Below are 13,570 nucleotides of genomic sequence, written 5' to 3' on the forward strand. Positions count from 1 at the left end.
CTAAATGCAAGGCTGAATGAGACTGCTGGAGTAAAAGACAGCATAATGAACAAAGAAGGTTCTTGATTATTATAGCTGTCAGCACACAAGAATTGGGTTTATCACCTGGTTTAACCAACTGGTAAGAAAAACTAAGATAAATGTGAAAAACCCTCTGCTGTTTGTGTGCTTTTCCATTTCTCCTGGTTAAACAAGTTAAGTGAAATAAGCAGCTTATTTTGAATCAAGTATTCAAATGAAGTCTAGCCACCATTACACCCTGCAGACTGATATAATTTTGAATAGCTATTCTTGCATTTTATTTATTTTATTTTATTTTATTTTATTTTATTTTCTATCCTATCTATCTATCTATCTATCTATCTATCTATCTATCTATCTATCTATCTATCTATCTATCTATCTATCTATCTATCTAGTCCAATACACAATGAGGGTTTTATTATTATTATTATTATTTAGATTTGTATGCCGCCCCTCTCCGCAGACTATATATCTATATACACATAGTAAAATACATGATGAAGGTTATAGAGGAGATACTCATAGTAAAATATATCTAAGAAATAATAGAAAAGAAGGTATAGTAATAGAACATATCAATGAAAGAATAGAAGAAGAGATATAGGAATAGAAGAAAGGTATAGAAGATATAGGAGAGCAATAGTGTTGGTTATGACCTATAAAGCCCTTCATGGCACCGGATCAGATTACCTCAGGGACCGCCTTCTGCTGCACGAATCCCAGTGACCAGTTAGGTCCCACAGAGTGGATCTTCTCCGGGTCCCGTCAACTAAGCAATGTCGCCTGGCGGGACCCAGGGGAAGAGCCTTCTCTGTGGCGGCCCCGGCCCTCTGGAACCAACTCCCCCCAGAGATTAGAACTGCCCCCACCCTCCTTGCCTTTCGTAAACAACTTAAAACCCACCACTGCCGCCAGGCATGGGGGAATTGAGATCCTCTTTCCCCCTAGGCCTTTACAATTCTATGCATGGTATGTATGTATGTATGTATGTATGTATGTATGTATGTTTGGTTTTTATATTAATAGATTTTTAATCATTTCTAATACCAAATTACTATTGTACACTGTTTTATTGTCGCTGTTAGCCGCCCCGAGTCTCCGGAGACATACAAATCCAATAAATAAACGAACGAACAAACAAACAAACAAACAAACAAATAGGACAGGGGGCGGAAGGCACTCTAGTGCACTTAGTACTCTCTTGTTTTGTTAGATATCAACCCCCACCTAAACTTTTTACTGTGTGGGATGTCTTTCTTTATAAAATGATATTACTTGCAAACAAAAGTTCATATTCATGGTCTTTTGGAATCAATACAATGTAATGGTTCTGGCAGTGGGATTGTGTGAGAGATTGTGTGTGTTTCAGTTCTAGTGACCCTAAACCATAGAATTTACTGAGTCACTTTGGAACCGTCCCTCTTTTTCAGCCCACCTTACCACAGAGTATTTGGAGTGACAGTGGAGCAGGTCTTGTATTACATTTAGATACAAACACATAATAAAAAATGCTAAAACTAATCACTAACAATCACCACTCTGAATCCTGAAATACAAAAAGAATACATTTTGTGTAAGGTTCCTACCTTCTGATTTCTTTCAGGAACTTCCCCAAATTTAATAACCTCAAAATATATACTTTATAAATTTGAAAAGATGGTAAAAATTAATATACACACAAAACTGTTTGAAATATTTCAAATTAGAATCATTTTACTTTTACTCTCCAGCAATGTTCCCTCTAATTTTTTTCTGGTGTGGGCGGAAAAGTATAGTGTCTGAGCGACAGTCCCTTTGGGACTGGGCGGCATAGAAGAATAAATGAATGAACGAACGAACGAACGAACGAACGAACGAACGAACAAACAAACAAACAAACAAACAAGAAAAAAATCCCCTTCTTTTTTATTAAAAGAAATTAATAATAAAACAAAACCAAAATCTATTTTATTACTATCGTCTCCTCTTTTTCCATCCCTGTCTCCTCCCCCCCCTGTGTGTGTGTGTGTGTGTGAACTCTTAAACCATTTCCAATAACAGGTGAGCTATTGGAAATGGTTCAAGAGTTCTCTCTCTCTCTCTCTCTCTCTCACACACACACACACACACAAACGGCTGGGGGGGGTTTCTGTTATTATTTGGGTGCTTTTTACCATATGCTTTAAATCAAGAGTCATTTCTCTCTTTTTCTTTCTCCCCCTCTTGCTCTCTCTCTCTCTCTCGTTTTATTTCTCTCTCTATTGCTTTCTTTCTCTCTCACTCTTTCTTTCTATCTCTCTTGCTTTCTTTCTCTTCTCTCTCTTGCTATCTCTCTCTCCCCCTTTCATCTCTCTCTCTCTTTCTCTTTTTTTTCTCTCTCTCTTGCTTTCTTTCTCTTCTCTCTCTTGCTATCTATCTCTCCCCTTCATCTCTCTCTCTTTCTCTCTTTTTTTCTTTCTCTTCTCTCTCTTGCTATCTCTCTCTCTCCCCCCCTTTCTCTCTTTCTCTCAGCAGCGGCATTGGGAAGTAGCCGTGGGGCGGCAGCAGGGTGATCAGCTGTGAGGCGGAGCTCCGGAACGCAGGTACCGACGGCGAGGGGGCTGCAAGAGCGCTTTTTCTGAGCGCTTCGGGAACGCCTGCCCTGCCTCTACTGCAGCCCCCTTACTGGAAGTCTGGGACGAAAGTGCTCCCAGCAAAGGGGCTGCGAGAGGGGCGGGGCGGGCATTCCCGAAGCGCACGGAGAAAGCCCTCTCTCGCAGTCCCCTGGCTGGGAGCGCTTTCGTCCCAAGAAGCCTCAACCGCAGCCGCCACCGCCACAGGGGAAGTCGCGCCCCAAGGCATGAGGCGGCGGAGGAGGAGAAGGGGCGGATCGGGCAGGTGGGAGGCAGGTCCGAGAGGCCAGGGGCGCAAGGAGGCCCTTGGCACCATGGGGAGGCAGAGGAGGCCGCGGCTCCCTTCCCTTCTACTGCCGGCGAGCTGGCAGAGGGATAGGGAGCGCGCGCCCGTGGAAAAGGGTGCACGAGGGGGGGTATTTTGGGGTGCACGCACGCACAGCTTACAGGGAACACTGCTCTCCAGATGTCCTGGACTGTCTATTATAATGCCAGTTTCTTGTTGAAGGAATTATGCACTTGAAACTTTGATATATGTTGAAGACAAAGCTGCCTTAAAATGTAGTGAAAAATCAGCATAATTTCATCTAAAGATGGATAGAGGTTACAGTTGTCAAAAATGTAGGAGCAGCGAGGAGAGTATTTTTCAGGCACACCTGTTTCTCTTATTATATTGTATGATGTATTGTATTGATGATACTAATAATAATAACTGGTCATTTCTGAAATTGTTTATAATAATGTTAGTAATGCATCATTAGGGATTTATACTTTACTTGATTATTGTTGGGTTTAGATATACATTGTTTAGTGGACAGTTATTCCTCATGGAACCTTATTATCACACACACAATGGTTCTGAAAAGTTCTGGCTTGTATGAAGAAATATCCTGGATAATTCTTCTCAACATAACTGGTTGAACTCTTTCCAAGGCTATTTAATGAGGTATAAACTATTTGTAACTCTCCAGGAAATACTGAAAGTTTAAACCACGTGACCAGTGATGAAGGATGTTAGGATTTGTAGAATTTCATCTTAGACTGTTAATAGACTGAATTGGGCTCTTTCGCTGATTCTCCCCAAACAATTCAGACATTGGAAATCAAGAAAAAAAACCCTACATTTTAGGAACAAATATAACTGCTCATATGGTTTGTTTAGCCTTTTTTTCTGGAAGAAGCGAAGAGAGAGCATTTAAGACGGTACCATTTATTTATTCTTTTTGGAATGTTTCATCTCTATGGCTTTTTACTCAAAACTGCTATATGTTATCTTTACTCGATATTGTGGATCATTTTGTAGGTAAAGAAACTACTTGGATATGATCCTGTTGTCTACTTAGAAATGATTTGACATGCTTTCTCCCAAAATATTTTTCAATGGCCTCTTTGGCCATTGCAGCCCTGTTATTTTTTGAGTCTTCAATGCAATCAGGACTAAATCTGCATAGTTGTTTTGGGATCAACCAAAATTTGCTACAGGCTGCAACTACTATTTCCATTCAAAAAGGACTGGCTAAGAGAAATAATTTGCTTTGGACAAAACTTACAACCTGTCTCCAAAATAAATATTTTCCTGAAGATTCAATGCAGAAACTAAAGTTGTTATTGCTTTGCCCATCCACATCCTGTTCTTTTTTTTTTTGTCTTGATACTCTCCCACTTTAAATGTTTTGTCTGGTCTATTGAAAAGACGGGAGGAGATGAGAGAACAGATGAGAGAGCATGCAACTGCTGACTTCTAGAAAATCAATTTAAACCTATAGTTTATTTATCAAAACATTGGGATATAGCTTTCAATTTTTTTAACAACTTGCAAAATATATCTATTTTCAACTGCATTTTTAATAAGCTCTCTTATACAACCAGACCATTATTCACTTAAGATTCAATTTATCCTTTCTTCAACTTCCAGCCCCTCAAATTCTTCCAACATCTAACCACATTTCAGTGGGTTTGGAAGTATCTCCTTTTTATTGTGGCATGGCAATTAAATACAGACTAGCTCCTGGCATGTTTAAATGACATGCTTTTTAGAATTTGGCTATTCTCAGCACTATGAATTGATAATTATGTGGTCAGAGAACTAAACAAAAGAACACTAATGTTTCCTGATAGCTAGGAATTTTAATCCCATCTTTGGAATAGAAAATCAGATTTTAAAAAGATGACACACAGAGAGCAAGGGAGCACATTTACAATTTGGAGCAGGTTTTGTTGTACAAATCGAAAGAAAAAGAGCTGGGGAAAAAGAAACAACAGTTTAAATATGGCATTACCTAAAACTAAAGTAAAGGTTACAGAAGATGAAAAAATTCAATCTTTGAAAAACAAGTGTTGAATTCAAAAACATCATTTGGTCATATTTACATAGTTCGCTGTGAAAGAAGAATCTTGAAGAAACCTCAAAGCAATGTTCCCTCTAATTTTTTTTCAGTGTAGGCAGAAAAGTATAGTGTCTTAGCGGCAGTTCCCTTGGGACTGGGCAACACAGAATAAATAAATAAATAAATAAATAAACAAACAAACAAACAAATAAACAAATAAACAAACAAACATCCCTTCTTTTTTATTAAAAGAAATTAATAATTAAAAAAAAACAAAATCCATTACTATTAAAACTAAAACAATCAGCAAAACCAAAAACATAACTATTAATAAAAACAGGTGAGGGCTGGGGATTTTTTCTCTGTTATTATTTAAGTGCTTTTACCATATGCTTTAAATCAAGAGTCACTTCTTTCTCTATTTCACTTTCCTGTCATTCTCTGCCTCAATCATTTTCTCATTTCTCTTTTTTTCCCTTTTTTCTATCATTTCTCTCTCTCTTCCTTCCACTCTTCTCTCTCTCTCTTGCTTTCTGTCTCTCTCTCTCTCTTGCTTTCTTCCTCTCTCTCACTCTCTCTCACTCCCTTCCTCTCATCTCTCTTTCTTTCTTGCTCTCTCTCACTCTCACTCTCTTCCTTCCCCTCTTCTCTTTCTCTCTCTTTCTCCCCTTCTTGCTCTCTCTTTTTCTCACTTTTTCTCCCTTTTCTTTCTCTCTCTCTCTCTCTCTCTTGGTTTCTCTCTCACACACTCTTTGTCTCTTCTTTTCTTTCTCTCTCTCACAATTTTTCTCTCTCTTGTTCTCTCTCTCTCTTGCTATCTCTCTTTCTCTCCCCCCTCTCTCTCTTTCTCACTTTCTCTCTATCTTGCTCTGTCTGTTGCTCTCACTCTCTCTTATTCTCTCACCATTCTTCTCACAGCGGAGGCCGGCGAAGGTGATTATCAATGTCGGGCGTGCGGGCATGCACACTCCCCATCCCCCTGCCAGCCCGCCTGGAACATTCAAAATAAGAAAAACCTTCGCCGGCCTCCGCTGTGAGAATGCCTGCCCTGCCTCTTCTGCAGCCCCCTCGCTGACAGCCCAGGACGAAAGCGCTTTCGGCGAAGGGACTGCGAGAGGGGCGGGGTGGGTGTTCCCAAAGCGATAGGAGCGGCTAGCAGCCGGATGAGGAGGACAAGAAGCCACAGCCACCACCGCCGCTGCGAGAGGAGCCGCGCCCCAAGGCAGGAAGCGGCGGAGGAGAGAGGCGGATTGGGCAGGCGGGCGTGGGGAAGCGACGAGAAGCCAGGGGCGTGAGGGGGCCGGAGGCACGGGGGGGCGGGGGTGTTGTGGGGTGCATGCGCGCACAGCTTGGAATGAACAGTGCCTCAAAGAGAAATCAGTTATTTCTATAGTGAAACCAGCTTTCACCAATGTAGGTATTCTCCCAATTTGTTAGGGCTACTTTTTCCAGAACCTCTCTTTTATTAAGATGTAAGATTCAAACTTTCCTAATAATAACTATGAGGAATCAAAATTGATCTAAAGAGTCCACTATAGAATAGCCAATTATTTTTTATTTTTTTTTAAAAAAAACCTGAGACACATTATGAGGTTTTTCAGGTAGAAGCTGAAAAACTTAAGGATTAATTATCCTGAAATTCAAACAAACATGAAAATGCAAAGCTATATACGGATTTTTAGCACTCAGAAAGCTTCCAAAGAAAGATATAGCAACAAATAGTGTAGCAATGGGGTACAGACAGAATTCAAATTCTATTCTGTTGTCTTTTTTAATAAATTAAGAATCAGGATAAAAGGCAGAATGATTCTAATTAAACATTACAAACACATTATATTTAAGAAAATGCTCATATGATTGCAAACTCAACTGCTAAAATGTTTGCCAGTCACATTCCTATGTGCCATATAGATAAACAAATCAGTCAATCAGAATAGAATATAATGTCAGTGACAGTCAACAACACTATCAACCATAATGTGAAAAATTCAAATAGTTCATCCTTCCTTTAGGACCTTGAAGGTAATTTGATTTTAGAAAACTGACATTGAAACAGAAATGAATGGAAAAAATATTTTTTAAAAGTCAGTTTGTAAAGTTTATTTAAAGGCAGCTGTAACTTTGGAGACAGCAAGGTAAATTTTAAACATGGTAACTGTTAGCAGTTTTATTACAGCTAATATTTACAAACTGAAAAATTCCAGGCAATCATAAGATGGTGGTATAAAGAAAAAGAAATGTTTTAATACCCTTTAGTGGTTGTCTGGATTTCTGTAACAAAAAAAAAATGAACTAGGAAAAGGGGATATAGAAGTTAGACAAAGTAGAAAAGTGCAAAAGTGAAGTGAAAGAGGCTATGCATAAGAGAAAAATGTATATTAGAAAACAATTGCTACAAAAGAGGAAATGAGAGACTGTATGTGGAAGAAAATGTTCTTTATCCTTAACAGTTACGTTATAAGTGAAAAAGAAACAGCAAGACAGTGGAAAAACATTAAAATTTTATGATTTTAATGGAAACAAAGTTGTTAGAAAAATGAATTAAGAAAGCTTACAGCAGAGTGAACTGAAGTAAAAATAGTAATAATAATTTTAAAAATTGATTTTGATCAAAACTAAATGGCGAAATAAGCCCTATAGATGTTAGTGTAAAGAACAACAGCTTGATAAAAATAGGGGGAAAAAATGTGTTACTTTTTCTAAATAGAGAAAACGTAAAACTGAATGCACAAACTACAGGCGATAGAAAGGTGTTTGCAAAATCTGATTAATGTGTATGAGAAGTGGCAATAAGCAAAGGTTGGAAAATAAGTGTATTTATACTGAGCAGGGAGGTCTGCTAAATAATGTTTGCAGATTTCTTTGGCAGATTACTTAGAAATATATAAAAGTGAAAAAGTGCATTGTACGTTTGTTCATTTAGGAAAGGTTGTGATAAGGTAGGAATTATGGGCTAATTTGAGCAATTATGGAATTTAAGGTTGATTGGTAAATGTAATGAGAAGAATACATAATCAAAATAAAGAATTCATAAGAATAGATAAATGCTTAGTAAATGGTTCAGCATAGATCAGTGAATAAGACAGAATGGGTGATATCCATTCACTGCTTACTGAGTTTATAGATAAATATATAAGGAGTCTTTACGGTGAATTTAAAGATTCCTTATTGAGTAGTTGGGTTTGTATACAGATAATACAAATGGGCTGAAAATGGAATGGTCCGCAGTGAAAATAGAATGTACAACATAACAAGCATGCATGAGAAAATTAATTTATCAATGACCAAGGCAGTTGAGTTTGGCAAGAAAAATAGAGGAAAAGATTGATAAATAAAAAAATTAAAAAAATAAATATATATATAGGAAAAAGGTAGAACAAGTAATGAGTGGAGAAATGTTAAGATGTGTAATAGGAAGTATGGATATAGTTAGTAGCTTGTGATATCTTGTGAAAATAGAATATTGAACAAATGAAAATGGTCTTCTGTAAGAACATATTTCCGCCCACTTTGTTATATGGTAGTGAGATTCAGTATGTCATAAAAAAGTTGAATGTAGTGAGAATGGGACACTTAAGAAGCAGATAGTAAAACAAAAAGAAACAGAATGAAAAATATATAGGTTCTCAATGAATGTAGTTTGGATACAAAAATGAAAAAGTATATTGATTTTAGAATGGTCCCACAAAGGGAATAGACCAGGAAACTGGACTGTATGTAAGACAAATAACTAAAGGTAAAAGGAAGAAGAAACCGCTATGGTTTAGCAATGATGTAAGGGCTATAGTCAATGAAAAAAAGGCTGCCTATAGGAGGTATAAAGAGTCTGGAAGTATAGCTGATAGGGAGGTGTATAAAATGAGACAGAAGGAGGCGAAACAGATAATATATGCTGCTAAAGCCTCAAAAGAGGAAGAAATTGCCAAATCTCTAAAGAAGGGGGATAAAACCTTCTTCAGATATATTAGTGATAAGAAGAAGAAAAACTGCGGCATCACGAAGCTTAGTACCGGGAATAATACATGCATTAATGGGAATAAGGAGATCGCTGACCCTTTCAATAGCTACTTCTGTTCAGTTTTCTCAAAAGACACTTTACAAAATAATACTATAGAGGGATATAGCATTGCTTCCAGCTGTACAGATTCAGCTCCAGTGATCTTAGAAGCCGATGTCTTAGAAGAACTTGAACGATTAAAGATAAATAAGGCAATGGGTCCAGATGGCATCCACCCCAGAGTTTTTAAAGAACTCAGATCTGTCATTGCTACCCCCCTTACTGATTTGTTTAACCAATCCTTGTTAACAGGAGATGTTCCTAAGGATTGGAGAATGGCCAGTCTTGTGCCTATCCACAAGAAGGGCAGTAGAGAAGAAGCTGGTAACTACAGGCCAGTTAGCTTGACATCAGTTGTAGTTAAAATGATGGAGACTCTACTCAAAAAGAGGATAAATCAGCACCTAAAAAACAATAACTTATTGGACCCAAATCAGCATGGCTTTACTGAAGGCAAATCATGTCAGACTAATCTCATTGAATTCTTTGACTATGTCACAAAGGTGTTGGATGAAGTTGGTGCCGTGGATATTGCCTACCTGGACTTCAGCAAAGCCTTTGATACGGTTCCACATAAAGAGCTGATAGATAAATTAGTGAAGATTGGACTTAATCCCTGGATAGTTCAATGGATTTGCAGCTGGCTGAAGCGTAGACATCAGAGAGTTATTGTTAATGGCGAGTATTCTGAGCAGAGTCAGGTTACAAGCGGTGTGCCACAAGGGTCTGTTCTGGGTCCTATTCTTTTTAATATGTTTGTGAGTGACATAGGGGAAGGTTTGGTAGGGAAGGTTTGCCTATTTGCCGATGACTCTAAAGTGTGCAATAGGGTTGATATTCCTGGAGGCGTCTGTAATATGGTAAATGATTTAGCTTTACTAGATAAATGGTCAAAGCAATGGAAACTTCAGTTTAATGTTTCCAAATATAAAATAATGCACTTGGGGAAAAGGAATCCTCAATCTGAGTATTGTATTGGCAGCTCTGTGTTAGCAAATACTTCAGAAGAAAAGGATTTAGGGGTAGTGATTTCTGACAGTCTCAAAATGGGTGAGCAGTGCAGTCAGGCGGTAGGGAAAGCAAGTAGGATGCTTGGCTGCATAGCTAAAGGTATAACAAGCAGGAAGAGGGAGATTGTGATCCCGCTGTATAGAGCGCTGGTGAGACCCCATTTGGAATACTGTGTTCAGTTCTGGAGACCTCACCTACAAAAAGATATTGAAAAAATTGAACGGGTCCAAAGACGGGCTACAAGAATGGTGGAAGGTCTTAAGCATAAAACGTATCAGGAAAGACTTAATGAACTCAATCTGTATAGTCTGGAGGACAGAAGGAAAAGGGTGGACATGATTGAAACATTTAAATATATTAAAGGGTTAAATAAGGTCCAGGAGGGAAGTGTTTTTAATAGGAAAGTGAACACAAGAACAAGGGGACACAATCTGAAGTTAGTTGGGGGTAAGATCAAAAGCAACATGAGAAAATATTATTTTACTGAAAGAGTAGTAGATCCTTGGAACAAACTTCCAGCAGACGTGGTAGATAAATCCACAGTAACTGAATTTAAACATGCCTGGGATAAACATATATCCATTGTAAGATAAAATACAGAAAATAGTATAAGGGCAGACTAGATGGACCATGAGGTCTTTTTCTGCCGTCAGTCTTCTATGTTTCTATGTTTCTATGAAAAACAGAAACAAAATGTATGAAGGAAAAATAAATGAGTTGAGTTGAACAGGAAGAAGAAAACTGAGAAATATTTGTGCTTGAAATTTATGGGATTCTGAAAGAAGTTTAAAGATGAAAAGACAATGTATGAATCAATAAAATCAATAAAAAAACAGGTAAAACCATACAAACAAACAAAAAAGCCCAGGTGCTCAGGATGGAATTGCACAACATAAACTTGTTTGGATTTGTCCCTTGAGCTCTGCTTAGAGTATATTCAGGATATTCAGAGTTAAATAGAATCCAAGAATATGGATTAATACAGCTAATACAGTTTAATTTGTTCTAATTAAACATCAATCTTACTTTGACCTTTGTACTGATCTCAGTACTAAGAAGTACCTCATCCAATTTCCATTTTGGGAAGTATCAGACTAATTAAATTGACTGTTTTATGAAAGAAGCAGCTGAATTTTCTCATACAAACACATGAGCTGAATTTTGTTATACAGAACTGCAGCATCAGTGCTCTTTCTCATAAATTGAGCAGTCCAAGGACAATGAAATCATTGCCCTAGTGTCATGAGCATGCTCCAAGTTCCACTTCTCTGCTCCTGCTTGCTACTAGCATTGTTGACAAATTAAGATGTAATCTTCCAACTTGCAACTCAGCATGTATCCTCAAAGTTTTCTCTACTCCCTGAGATTTTAAAGACAGAAAGGCAATCAGGCAAGAAGACATGCATATGTGTATCAGGTTTAATTCATTCTAGCAGAGATACTGATCTTGTTGTGAACAGACCTTTTATGGCTGTGAAAAAGAAAGAAAGAAGGGGAAGGGTATACTTCAGGAATGAGAACTTCTGTTACTCCAGATATTAGTGAAGAATTTTCAGAGAGTTAGCCAACATATAATAGGAGTACCAAAGAACTATTGTTCAGCCATTTCTAGAGAGCTAATTTCTTTGCTATTGATCTAGAAAGAAAAGGAACTTTATATACAGGAGCACCTACTAACCTTTTCAATAAGAAAAAACTATTCTGGAAAATATTTATGATTTTATAGTTCTTGATACACAAAGCTTAATTATTTGTTCATTTAGCATTTTTGAAGTGGTTCAAAACAAGGCAAAAACTCTGTGTCAAATGTAAGGTGCAGCTTAAGACGTATAAAACTCGATATGGACTAAGGTCTTCCTAATTGAAAAAGCTTTCATTGATAACTACCTGTGACCTATAGATAGTAAATAAGGGCTTTTTATCTATACCTAAGCATAGCCCATAAAATCATCTGTTACAACATCCTTCCTGTCAAGGACTACTTCAGCCTCAACCATAACAATACACAAGCAACAGATACAAACTGCTGCAAACTCAACTGCAGGAAATATGACTTTAGTAACCGAGTAGTTAATGCATGGAATTCACCACCTGATTCTGTAGTATCATCACCTAACCCCCAAAACTTTATCCCTAGACTATCCACTGTTGACCTCACCCAATTCCTAAGAGGCCAGTAATAGGCGCGCATAAGTACACCAGCATGCCTTCTATCCCCTGTCCTAATGTTTCTCTCTTACTAGTATTAAGTATATAAACATTGTTATATATTTGTATACTACCAATACGTACTTAACTAAATAAATAAATAAATAAATACCTCTAATTAAATACAGTATGTTGATTTTTTGAAGCCCCTGATCAGAAGACAACAATGATATTTGCAAATTACAATATTGTCACCAATAGAATAACTCAATTCAATCAGAGCATCATAAAATTTCTGCCATTGCATACCTGCATCCAGATGTCTCACACAACTATGTAATTTGCATCATTTGCATGATATGATTGCCATACATTTGTCATTATCTTCCCCCTTATCTCTTCTGTTGACACCATCAGCAAGCAAGAAACTAAACCACATTTAGCACCTAAGTCATCTTTTTTTTCAGCCTTTAAAACAACTTAAAATGATAACTGTTAAAAACTGATGCTACAGTTCTCGGTGATTCTGAAATGGTAAACAGATGAAAACTATAGTCTAGCCATAAGAGTCAAAAGGATACTTTGCAAACTGCATAATATGATTCCTGATCCAGTGCAGGGAGTGATGGTGGTGGTGGTAAACATTTACCAGAACTATCCACAAAGACTTTGTTTATTAAAAACATTTATTCTTCACTAACCTTCTTCAGACTTTTAGACAGCTCATTGCAAATAATAATCTTTTTAATTCTAGAAAGAGGTTAACAATAATGAGCTGCCCTTCCTGGTATCCCTAAATTATTTAGGCTTGTGGCACATCCAAAGATTGCCACTAAACTTTAATTGTGACTATGCTAAGAAATTAACATAATTATTACATAAGAATAATTAGTCTATTTGCCATACTAATTTATTCTATTGGCTTGGTCTCTTACTTCTAGCTTCACCTGTTTTGGGAGTAGTCTTTGGGATGTAATTCATATAGTTCTTGTTCAGGTACCCCTGCCCTACAGGCAGCAACTTTACTGTGTAAAAGTAACTGAGTGAATCAGCTCTTATGTTAAAACAGTGTGTTAACTTTACCCATTAGACAGATTAAGCAGCCAGACAAAAACCAATTTAGAGCTACTACAAATCAACACATTTACAGGACTGTTTTTTCCAAGTATCTCCCCCTACCATCACCATTTTCTGTTTCAAGTTAAGATCTGCAAGCCTACAATTGCTCCTCATTATGCAGCTTTGAGGCACTTGTACAGTACAGGTTTCAGAGTCATAAAAAATGTGGAGGGAAGTGCTGGAGTTCCTGTTCTCACTATTGACCTACATATTGTAATTTAATTGCAAACTTCATTTTGTGATGTGTGCCATGAGAGAGAACCTGGTGCTGACATGCTGTGTTGACTCGTTTA

General features: G+C 37.5%; 1 protein-coding gene across 1 annotated transcript in view; it reads right to left on the reverse strand.

Moving 5' to 3' along the window:
- Positions 1 to 13,570, reverse strand: part of EPHA4 (EPH receptor A4) — a 204,694-nt gene that overhangs the window by 119,349 nt on the left and 71,775 nt on the right. The window lies entirely within an intron of this gene.

Source organism: Erythrolamprus reginae, chromosome 5 (genome assembly GCF_031021105.1).
Source record: "Erythrolamprus reginae isolate rEryReg1 chromosome 5, rEryReg1.hap1, whole genome shotgun sequence".
Classification (NCBI taxonomy): Eukaryota; Metazoa; Chordata; class Lepidosauria; order Squamata; family Dipsadidae; genus Erythrolamprus; species Erythrolamprus reginae.